Raw genomic sequence first — 12145 nt, 5'->3', positions numbered from 1 at the left:
GCCAACTTTCCCCCTAAACTCAATTTAGTATTTGTTTTGCCTGAAGTGCTGTAGTTGTTTTGTGACAGCTGTGTTTGCACTTGTCTTTCTCTCTCAACAATACTTTACGCTGAAATGATTCCCTGACCTGGTAGAGGCACTCAAAGTCCTGCCACCTCCCATCTTTCTGCTCAGAGACCCACTAAACTGCCTGAGCAACCTCTGGAAGACTCATTCCTCAACCAAGGAGAACTGCTTCATTTTCAGTCTTCAGATTTATTTGTGCACTCTTACAAGGTTGTCAAGACCACTGTGTTGCTCCTTCTTCTGTGACCTTTTGAAGGATGAAATAAGACCACAAACTTTCTTTCTTTTTGGTCAACCTGAGGCCTTCAGTTTTTGTTCCTTATTTCAGGCTGGATGTAAAGAGATAAACTGGTCATTGTCCCTAAGGGAGTCAACGCATTTTGCTGTGGCAGGTTACAGGACTTCTAACAAAACATTTCCAAAAAAAAATAACAATGGCTATGAAACTGCACCACTAACATACAAGTCTTGAGATCTCTCAAGATCACATAGAAATCCTGGTGTGCAAAACTGTTTTTGTATGAAACCCAGTCCTAGTTTCACAACCGCGATGTCACTTTTCCCACTGGATTTAATAAGTTCTGTAAGTCAAACTAAATGTGTGTACAGGAGCTGAGTTGCTGGCCTTGTTTGAGAGATGATGGAGTTGGCATGACAGGAATTCTAAAAAACCCTAGTGCGGTCCCATTCCTTCAGGTGCTCTATCCATGGCCTTGAGCAATCAGTGGTCTGAAGAATTTACAACCACGATGCTACAGCTGTCCCTGTACTTCGTGTTCACATTGGTAATTTCAAATTATGCTCTGTTTATTGTCAACCTAACTCTCCTTCACACTTGCCAGTGCTTTTCATTGATTGCAAAATTGCAGAACCTCAGCTCCTTCTTGTTGAAAAGTGGGTTCAGGTGTGAGTGCACCAAAGGAATGAGAGCTTGTTAGGCCCCCTGTGTGGGGAGAGAGGTGGAGCAACTTCTTGCAGCAGGTAAGGAAAATCTGGTTACTAAGTTCTTGGAGATTTTTTCAATATTACCCTTTATGAAGACATGTCTCTCTGGGGAGATAAAACAGAAGTAGCCTTAATCAGCCATACAAATGGTTGAAAATTAATCAGCTCTATTGCAGGCAGAGGTATTACAAACCTCTGAGTACCTCAGGTACTCAATCACAATGGCAAATATTGTGTTCTTCTGCAATTTCCATAGCTCATAATCTGCTCTCATGGACAGCCTCTTTAGTTGCTCTCTTGTCCTTCCCTGCAGGAATGTCTCAGTTGCAATGTCTCAGAGTTGCTTTTCTCCAGACACACCATGAGATTTATTTTCTGTTTCTGTTGTTCCCCACATCCTTTGGTCCTCAAGCTTGACTCTATAACATGAAGAACTCAGTCCACAAGCCTTCCACTCTTTGTGGCTCTCAGTGAGAGGCATCAGGTGGTCACTCTGGTGGTCTCCCACTTCTCAGTTCTCTACAGCTCTTTCCATAGACCTCCCACTAACTCAACTTTCCTCTTTCTCTATTTATTCACCCCCAAATGCCTCCACATAGTCTTAATTAGGTCCATCTGGGAAGCATATGTTCAGTAGCAGTGACTTTGGACCCACATTAAAGGGCCAAGTTCTTCATGACAGAAAGAGTTAGAGACCAGGTCCTTAATGTTTGCAGGAAGACAAATGGTGAAAAGAAGAGTTGTTGTTTTTGCTGACAGTCAGGCATTCTCTGGATGAATATACCCCACTGCTATCAAATTGGATTGATATGGATGAGTGAGAAGAATTGGCAGCACCGTCTCTCTGATGTGCACAGTACTTTCAGGATCTCTTGATCAATAGCAATTCTCCTATCTGGTGGACAAACAGTGGCAAAACAAGATTAAGTCACTCAGGGGAGTCCACCAGCCTTGAAGGTTTTCTGTAAAGGCCCACCAGACTCTTCCAGTCTGGCTCAATCAAAGGCTATTACTAAGGAGAATTCTACCTCGGACGATAGGCTCTTCAGACTTGGCATGTGGCTATAACTTCCTGTGCATCAGTTTCTGCCTATTTCCTCTTGTCCTGTTGCTTGGCACTGTCAACAATGGCCTGGATCCATTCTTGACATCACCCTTTGGATACTTTTAGACATTGATGAGGTCCCTTCTCAGTTATCTCTTCTTGAGGCTGAACAGGCCTTGCTCCCTCAGCCCTTCCTCATAGGAGAGATGCTCCAGCCCCTTATTAATTTCTGTCACCCTACACTGAATCTGCTTCAGGAGCTTCATGTCTCTTGTACAGAACTTTTGCAATATAATTACTTTAAAATAGACGCCTTGAGTATCTTTAGGAAAATCTCTTCTGGTAAAATTCACTTGCCTTAACATCTCAAGTGCTGGTGCCTACAGGGTAGTTTCCTATACCTTTCTAATCTCTTCCTGGAGAGATATAGGCTCTATGAAGACATGATACATTTGGCCAACTTCATAATTGCTCTTGGAAAGATTTAAGTAATATTCTGGAAGAGCCTTTCTCCCCTTAGATTGATATTATGGAGTCAAGAAGACCAGTTCAGGGCAAAAGTACCCTACCCTGACTTTCTAAACCAGCATTCAAGACCAGCAGGGCTACATGGATTTCTATACATCTTTTCAGGCAAGACATTACCAGGAAGGAGAATCTGGTTTTTCTGACCTCTAACACATTCCTCTCTCTTTGTCTTGGCTTCCCTTAAAAATAAGGTGGAGTGAGGAAGGTGTGAGTTTTTGTGGACAGAGGGAATTCCTTTTTTCATAGTCATCATTTGATCCATGTAGGTGTTTTCACTAAAGAGTATGCTTTTAAAGGTCTACAGGTCTCACTTGAAGAGTTTAGTGGGTGATGTAAAGGTCTCACTTGAAGAGTTTAGTGGGTGATGTAAAAGGTGTATCTTACTTTTGCAGCCCTTGGTGACATGGCTGTCCTACACTGTGAAGGGACAAACCTCTGGCCCTCTAACCTTTTTTATCAGCTGAAGGACTGGCCCTACATACAGTTAAGAGCCAATCAGTGTGAGTTACAGATGTGAAATTGCCTCCCAGAGAATTTTGAGAGAAACCTCTTTCCAGTCTAAAGAACACTCCTTAGACCAGGTAGGAAAGCAGAGAGGGTAGAAAGTCCTGAGCCCACCCGCAATCACATTTCCTTGTCCAAGAACATCAGATTTTTGGGATATAGGCTGAAAAATAAAAACATCCTATAAGGAGACTATTTAATAAGTTGAGGCAGCCAAGTATGTGAAAACTCCTGTGATCTTCTCAAGCCTTGTTGGGATTGGCAGAGAGGTTTCCGAAGCACATGGAGGTGGTCAGACACTTGAAAAGGACTGAACTGCCAAGGGCCAGGTGATAAAAAAATAATCTGGTAAATGTTATCACAGTATCTCTTGGTGAGGTAGATTTCCAGGCATTTGTGACTTACTGTATGGTAATTTCATGTGCTGATTCCAGCCATAAATGGCCCATCTTTATTCAGTGTACGTCTGCTTCAAGATTTTATGCAATTCCAAGTGAACTCATGCCACCCACAACACTAATACATGTGCTCTGCAACATTTAAACCAGTGTTTTGTGGCATCTTATTCCTAAAAATAGTTGTGTAGCAGATAACATCTTTCTTGTACTTGCACTGCTGTGATTTCTCTACCTGTCTAGAGGCTTGCAGAAAGAAATGTGCAGAAGGAGGCCTCTTTTCAGCTTTTGTGGCTTTTTAAAAACAACCACAGGGTACCTGAAACTGATGCTGCTTTAGATGAGCTGAGCTAAGCAGTGCAGTGTTGAATACAGATGTGGTCATATTGTATTAACCTCATCAATAAGGTAACAGTTCCCTCTTCACTAAAAGTCTCCATGCCCTGCACATCCAAGACTCCTGTAACCCTGAATCAATATGGGCACTGCTAGGTAGTTGTTCTCTAAAGATGCAAATCCCAGTACAAGTACTACAGAAAAACCTTTCTGACTTGATCTTACAGTGCTTTTCTATATGAACTATCTGCCTAAATCTGCAAGATTTAATTCAGGGAAGACCTGTGGTAAACGTAAACAAGAAAAATAGTCTCTAACAACTGCAGTTTATAGTTAATGGATCTATGAAAGTTTGTGAGATTTTTGTTAGTTGGTCTAATAAGTTGGAATGGTTTTGATATTGATGCTGGTGAAGACACACAAGCTGTTCTGTCATTTTACTGTAGTCTATGCTGGTATGTAGGTCTACTGGCAAGAACACTGCCCAGAATGCAAATTTTAAATTGTAATTAAAGTGCTAAGAGTCAGTGATAGTATTTATTATAAAGGTACAATGAACCACAGAATTTTAGAAGCTGTGAAAGTTACTGGCCTTAAGGAACTTGTTAATTCTCTAGTTTCATAATTTTGATTTAGCACTAGCATTCCTCATGCCTTCCTTTTGCAAAGATGAGGCCATCTTACTGAAAAGAACTGTGAGCAATACAGTTAATCAGGTTTTGAACATATACAGAAATTGTACAGATTCAACAGTGGCTTAATAGCATTTAAATTACTCCATGCTCCATATCACATTATGATTAAGGTCTGGTTTCTCTGGTTCAGAGACGAGTTTAAGATCACAACGTACCTCTCTCGAGATACTTGCACTGTCAGGATGATGCATAAACTGATCCTTCTCATAGAAGATAAAAATGGCTCTGTGGATCACAGTGAAATTCACAGGCTCAAATGCCATTCTGGTATTCAGAGGCACCGCCGCTGGAGATCCGACCTTACTGTGGAAGCTGGTGTTTGCTATTTTCAAAGGGGAAAGCCTGTGCTGTTGAAGACATCTGGCTTGTTGTTGTAAACCTTAAAATTCCAGAGAGTAAAAGCCATTTTCAGGTACTCCATCACAAATCAGATTTGGGGTTATCAGTGTGTACATGTAAGGTTTAGGATACCTTTTAATCTATGTAAACAGTGTGCTCGAGAGCTGCATGTATTTATGTAGAGATCAAAGAGGTGGCAATGTCTATGGAGAATAAGCAGCAAGAAAAATCATAGGAATGGTAAATGATTGGTTGTGAGAAAGAAAACTTGAAAAACTTAATTCTAGACATGGCAAATAGGTTGCACTAAGATGTGGCTCTGACATGTGCACATGGGGGTGGCATATCATCCACTGCTTACAGCCTCTCTTTACTGAGGCTCGCTGCACTAGGTCCTGGGAATGCAAAGCAGCTAGGCCTCCAGCTTTCCCCCACCAGCAGCTTCCTGCCTTTTCACCAGCTGCTGCCTGCAGCTGGAATTGCACCATGCAGAGACATGATGCACTCTCCCATGCCAGGACTGGGCTTCTTTTCACCACCAGCTTTAGCCTTCTGCCCTGGGAGCATGACCAACTGTATGGCCTCTTCCCAGAGCTGCCATTTTTTTCTGCTGTCCCGTCTTCCACACTCACACTTTGAACATCACCAAGGGCGTGCTGAAATCAGTGAGGAATTTCCTCTGGCCCTCATTTCCTTTCTCTGATGCCTTTGGGCTGGTTCTGCTGTGGCCTGAGAATGTCCAGCAAAGCATGCAGCAACCTCCACATCCACAGAGATCAGCACACTCCCCAGCTGCCCAACTGCTGGAACAATACTGGGAATCAAGGCAGCAGTGGCTGGCTTAGCCCTGTACTACCCTCTCTGCCTTTCCTACCTGGTCTAAGGAAAGTTCTTTAGACTGGAAAGAGGCTTCTCCCAAAATTGTCTGGGAGGTGATTTCACAGCCCTAATGTACAGGGCAAGGACCAGATCCAGGCAGAACAACCCTGCTCACCTCCACTCAGGCTGTTCAATTTCTGGCTCCAAGAGGATTGTCAAGGTGAGGGAATAAACAACCTGCCTGAGGAAAAAGAAGCATCGGTGAATGACTGCAGCACCCCTTAAACTGAGCCTCGTTTAGCACTTGCTAGATTCTTCAAAGAAAGGCTCCACTTGCTTTTGTATGACTGTTTGTGTCCCTTCTCCATGATGCCCTAGCTGCTAGAAGATTGTCTCCTTCACAGCAGTTCCTTTCACAGAAAGCTGAGGGTGGCAGGGCCAGTGTGATGAAAAGCTGCTGAAATGTACTTTTTAATGAGAAAATGAAATGTCCTGCATTGTGGTATGATTGCTTTTTTTTTTTTTTCTCAAATTCAGCAAAAAAAGAGGAATCAAAAAGAGGAACATGTGTTCATTTGTTGTAACTGGAGTTTGTGAAATGAGGTCTTCTTGAGAAAGCTACTAAACATTCATTTCAAAGAATACGGACGTTTTGGCATCCAAATATTGTAGCGTGTCCAGAATATAATTAGCTCCTGAAGTGGTTTGAACTTGTAAATATGTCTTTAGATCATAAACTGGTCCAGTAGCTATGCGAGCTTTAAAGCTGACTCTTGGAAAAACAAGACTTGGAAGGAGAGCTCAAGCCACAGTAGACATACACTGGGACCCAAGAGAATTTTCGTCATGCATATGGTTCATCTATTTACATATTTTACTGTAACCTTTTCAAAACCCTTGTGCCTTGGGCAGTGGATGAGATTACTACTAGAACAATATAGGTAACTGTGGATGGTTTGAACTGTTTAACTGCCAGTATATATTTCATTCACAATTTAGGCTTTAATTTTCACCAGGCAAGTGAGGAAAAATGAGAAACATCTGCACCTGTGTAGTAACTGTCAGAGGACCTTGGATGCAACATTGAAATTAAATCTCACCTCTGCAAATGAGACTGGGAAACACGTTGTCAGTTGGGTAAAGTGAGGTAAAAATAAGTGGAATGATTTCCTACAAATAGGCTCAGTGGCAAAATTGAAAGAAGAATGCAAAAGACACAAAGGATATTCCTGCTTCTTTTTTCTGACTTCTCAAATATACTTTCCAGGCATGAGCGAACCAATTCAGATCAAATGAGCTGGTCCAGACCATTGCCCAAAACCTAAATAGTTAAAGTCTGCATAGTGCTTTCAAGCTATAAAGTACACTGTAAGTGCTAAGTATTATTATTACTTTGAATCAAACAAAACCCAAACCTGTTTGAGAGGTTCAAAAATATTTGCTTAACTTTTATGTATTTATTTTACATTCTGGCTTGACTCTGTGCTTCCTGTTGTCTCCTGGGACTGAAAGTGCAGATACTCCAATGCCACAAGGTGGCTGTGCTAGCAGTATTTCTGAATTGGCTGGAGATGAGGTGCTCTGGAAATCTCACAAAAAAAGCCTTCTGTGAGACTCTCTGCACACAGCTTAATCCACCTGGAAAGTGGTGGGCGAGGCGTTTGCTGCAGGAAAAGCCCCTGCTGAAGGCAGAGCAAGCTGCTGGGGGGGCAGCCAGGATGGTATTATACTTTCCCAGCAGGAGCTGAAATTTTGAAGATAGATCTTTCCAGACCGGGGAGCTGATGCAAGGGTTTTCAACAGGGCCTAGATGACTTAGGGACATAGTTACCTTTGATTGCTTCCCCGCATTAAGGGTTTTAAGACTCTCACACAAGCTGTGATCAATGACTCCCTTCCAGCCAGCATATGTCTTGGAGAAAGGATGGAAAGAGCACCATCTGCATGAGACAACCTCTCCTGTAATTAGTCAAATCATCACAAAGTCTATCTGTTTTCCTCATTTGACAGCTGTATGTCGGGCTCACCTCTGAGGTTCGTGTGTTGTTTGAAGTTGGATTGAGTCTATTAACCTCTTAACTGCTTCTGGCCCTACCTGGCAGAGCTGCATGCTGCACTGATTCCCATGGAATGCCAGCAAAATGTTGGCAAGGGAACAGATGCTGCTGGGACCCAGCAGAGAAGTGGTTAGCCGCATGGATGTTGTTCAGTGCAACAGCCTGAAAGCTCATATTGTGAGAAGCACTTCTCACCATGTGTAAAGTCTGACACATATTTCAAAGGAAAGCTTTTAATTACAGTTGGCAGGTCTGCCCCCACGCTGAAAAGTGACTTAATTTTTGACCCCAGCAGCAGAAGAGTCTGTAAATCAGGCTGCCATTGTAGTACTAATTCAAATAAAGAGCTGCAGCTTTGCTGCCTGCATGGGACTCCTATGTGAGCTGAGTGTGACCTACCAAAATGACTGTTCAGCTACAGACTATGAGTGGCTTGAAATAAGTCATCTTATGCCTCAGTTTCCTCATTTGCAGAATAGGAGGAACAGGAATGTCCCTTCTAATAAAGTGCTGTAGGACCTACAGGGGAGCCACCTGTCCCAGCTATCATTAATTACAGTGTATTCATATGGTGGGGGCCACAGACATGCCCTAACTGTAAATCTAGATCCAGATTTGCACTGAGTTCAGAAGTGTTTCAACTCTAGGTTTTAGTTCAGTCCAGTAATGTCACAGCCAGGATTAAAACTGAGTCTGGGTTACTGAAAAAGTGGGAAGTTCTGAGAAGAATAATTTGGTTCAGAATTTCATTGCTGTGGGACAAGGTGCAGCAGTGCAACTCTTGAGCTGAAATTTGAGCTGTAGCACACCTAGTCCTGATTTCTGTGTTGCTCAGAAGGGCATGTTTTCACTCAGATTGGCACTCCATCCTTAGGCTCCAGCAGACTCAGTAAAAACTGGAGACTTCATGAATAGCATCATGCCAATGAGAATTCAGGCCATTTTTTTCAGACATAAAGGGAAACCCAGATTTTAGCTTATTTCACTAAAATAATCTGAAATTTAACTATTATCTTTTTTTCTTTTGTTTTCTATCTCTGACTTGTGCAGAGCACCAACCTTTTCTCTGATAAAATTAGAAGAATGAATGCTAAAAAACTGAAATAATGAAGGAAGAAAGCATTCAGTTATGGGAAAAAGCCATGAAGAAGTAACTTCTGAGAAAACTCTAGGTGTCAACAAGCACTGTTTTACGGTGTCCACCAAGACAGAAATATTTTGGATTTTAGACAAACCAATCCACAGACTGACAGCTTGCTAAAACAAGGTTATGGTGTGCAAAGGGTCTAGAAGCTCAGCCTATCCTGGAGCTTGCACCTTGTCCAAACCCAAGGAGATTTATACCTTGAGTGACTGTGCTTGGTGTTTTGTGGAAAAACAGAGGTGAGGGCCAGCATTCTCTGCCTGCTGTCACAGGTACTTTTGTGGTACTTTAAGCAGTCCAGCTAGTCCAGTGCTTCCCTGAGCTGCAGCCAGGTGTAGGGAAGCCTCCTGGAAGTGTGGGTGCTCCTGGCCAAGGAATGTGCTAAATCTGGAGTCCTCAGGGGCTGCTGCCTGCAGAGCTGTGACTGGTACTACATGGCCATGAGTGCTAATTTCCAAGGGCAGAGTACTAGAATACTGGGTAACATAGGGTTGGGGATAGTTTTAGTTTCTCCAGCTTTTTTTTTTTACTTGTCTTTTCCAAGCCTGTCTGCCAGTCTCTTTTCAGAAATGAAGACACCAAGCAGTGTTGTCCATCTGTGCTCTGTCTTGAATTGTAACTCTTATACAGTGGGGTCCAGGCACTGGACTCTTTCCCTCACTGTCTCACAGACCATTTATTTTGCACCAGATGAGAGATGTAGCAGGGTAAATACACAGGGACAGACCTGGCAAAAAATAGTAACTGAGTGACAAGAGAAGGAGAACTAAAATTCCTCCTAGTGGTCATCACAGAAAGCCAATGTGATTTCGTTATTATCTCAGGAAGGAAGTAGCGATGCGCAGAGCAAGACAAACGGTCCAGCTGGAACACCTGGACACCAGGGTCACTTCCACCAGTGATCAGATGGCAAAGTGAGCTTTCAAGCTAGTGCCAAGTATCTTTCAAGCTGTTGTTGTTTCAAGATAAAAAACCGGCTCTGCAAGAAGCCTGTTGGATGATTTTGCACTCTGACTGTGGGGTATGTGTCCTTCAGTGTGCTGCACTATATGCACAAATTCCTCAGGCACAACTTCCCATAAATAACTCCCTGTCAGCATTCCACTTCAAATGATGAGTTTGCACCAGAAGCACCTTAGCTCTCTGCTGTGCAGAGCAGGATGGGTAGCTGCACATGCCTGCAGCAGCACTCAGAGCAGCATGGATTACAGCAGGTATTTGCTTTAAGGCCAGTGTGTTTCTTCTCTTTTGGCTTTTCCCAGAGCAGCCATGCCAGGAGGCACCCTCTGGTCCTGATGGATTTTAAAAGGTGCCAGGAAGGATCTAGGTAGACAGTGTGATTTGGCTGTAAATAAATGCCTAAATCTATAGGTAGTTTTAAAATTTGAAGTGTGCACATAATTTTGGGTATATAACATTAATTTGTTTTTCATGCATATGCAAAAATATTTATTTCACTGTTGAGGTGCCAGAAGAGGATGTTGAAGGTGGTGTAGCATCATGGTCTCTGTGGGAGTGGTAGGCTTGTGTGCCATAGGTGCATCCCAATTTCCTTGCTCAGGGCAGTGGGCCTCTGGGCTGCCAACAGACATGACTGGGAATGTTTTAGAGCTAAAATTTTGCTTTTTGTCCTTTTGTGTGGAGTCCTTCTCAAAGACTAGGTCCAATTTAATGGTGTCTCAGGAAAAACCAGAGATCATTCCTACCAATTGATTGTGTGAATACCATATGCAGGAGCTGGAGACACCATCATAGGTGTTTGTGATAGATGCTATACAGTGACAACACATGGGAAGAATATGAACTTAATTTCCTTAATAAAAATCTGTGAGTCCATGTGAGAAAGAAAAACTCTTTTCAATTAGGAAAGTCCACCTCTGCATGGTGCAGTTTTATTACCATAATCACCCTTTCACTGAGTTAATTCCATGGTTTACAAATGTTCTAAAACCCAAATAAATTATCTAAACCATATGAAGCCACTTATAATTTCCTGAAGCTTTTGTGAAAAAGCTGACAACCAAAAAGAAAACCCCGTTCAAAGGTTCCAATAAAAAAAATCCACCAAAACAAGGAATTAAGGTCAGTGTGGACAGCAGTCCATTAAATCACTGCAGCAAGTATTGCTGTTGTGATGAACACCCCAGATAAGGTGTGGGTACTAAAAATAAGCCAGAGTTCCTCGAATAGCTGTTGTACAGCATGTAAATGATTTAGGAAAGAGGCTACATTTATTAACTTGTTTATTATAACAAATCTGGTATGACTTCATATTAAAAAGTTGGCAGGGTGTAATTCTTCTCTAGCTGGATGCGCTGAAGTTTATATGAGAGGCTGAGCTTTTTGGGTTTAAACTTTCATTATCCTGTAAGCAATTGTAGCTATGCACTGACACCACTGGGATGATAGCAATGATTTAACACGATAGTAATAGCAATACAGTCAAAGCTCCATCAGAATTTCCATTTTAAACTGTGTTTGTTTAGAACTAGAATATTTCAACCAGTTAAAACAGCGTCAAACACAAACTTGGCATTTACAGTCGGCCTGAATGCCTGGATGTAATTACTTTCTTCCATTAAAAAAAAAAAATACTATCTTGATTTTTTTCATTATTTTGAAAATAGTTTTTTCTCTGTTGTTGTTCTTGCTGCCATTGTCCAGATGAAAGAAGTTTAATCTTAAAAACCATGGCTTTGCAACCACACTGTCCATAAAGAAAACAAATTGCTTTTGGCATTAAAAACAAATGAGCAGTTTAGGCCTGGATGAAGCTGATCCTGGGGTCCAGGGATCAAGGAGAGCTTTGTTATCCACACCATGAGATGTGAGAGCAGCTCTGTGCTGTCGGAGATGGAAGATCTGAGCTCCTGGTATGCACTCCAGTTTTACCCCATCCATATGTCATTCCCAGGGGATGGAAAGGAGCAGAAACTCCCCACAATGGGAAAAGGTTTCGTCTGCACATCAGTACTACACCCCTAAGCTCAACATGCAGCAGATTCGGGTATGGAAAGCATTCCTGTTGCTCTTCCTGGACCTATTGACAAAAAGATAATTCTCAGTGCAGGACACAAGCTTGGAGATGGTGTGACTATGGGGTCCAACCCACAGCATTATTCACAATGGGATAAATTCAAATTCTCAATTGGAATTTTCTGATTTTTTTTTTTTGAAAACTTCAGACTTAGCCCAATCTTTCACGGATATATCTATGATACGTTTCCAGAGAGGAAGAAGAACCAAACCTTACATTTACGTGAAGCCAAGAT

The sequence above is a fragment of the Vidua macroura genome, chromosome 3 (genome assembly GCF_024509145.1).
Source record: "Vidua macroura isolate BioBank_ID:100142 chromosome 3, ASM2450914v1, whole genome shotgun sequence".
Classification (NCBI taxonomy): Eukaryota; Metazoa; Chordata; class Aves; order Passeriformes; family Viduidae; genus Vidua; species Vidua macroura.
This window is presented reverse-complemented; position numbering follows the sequence as displayed.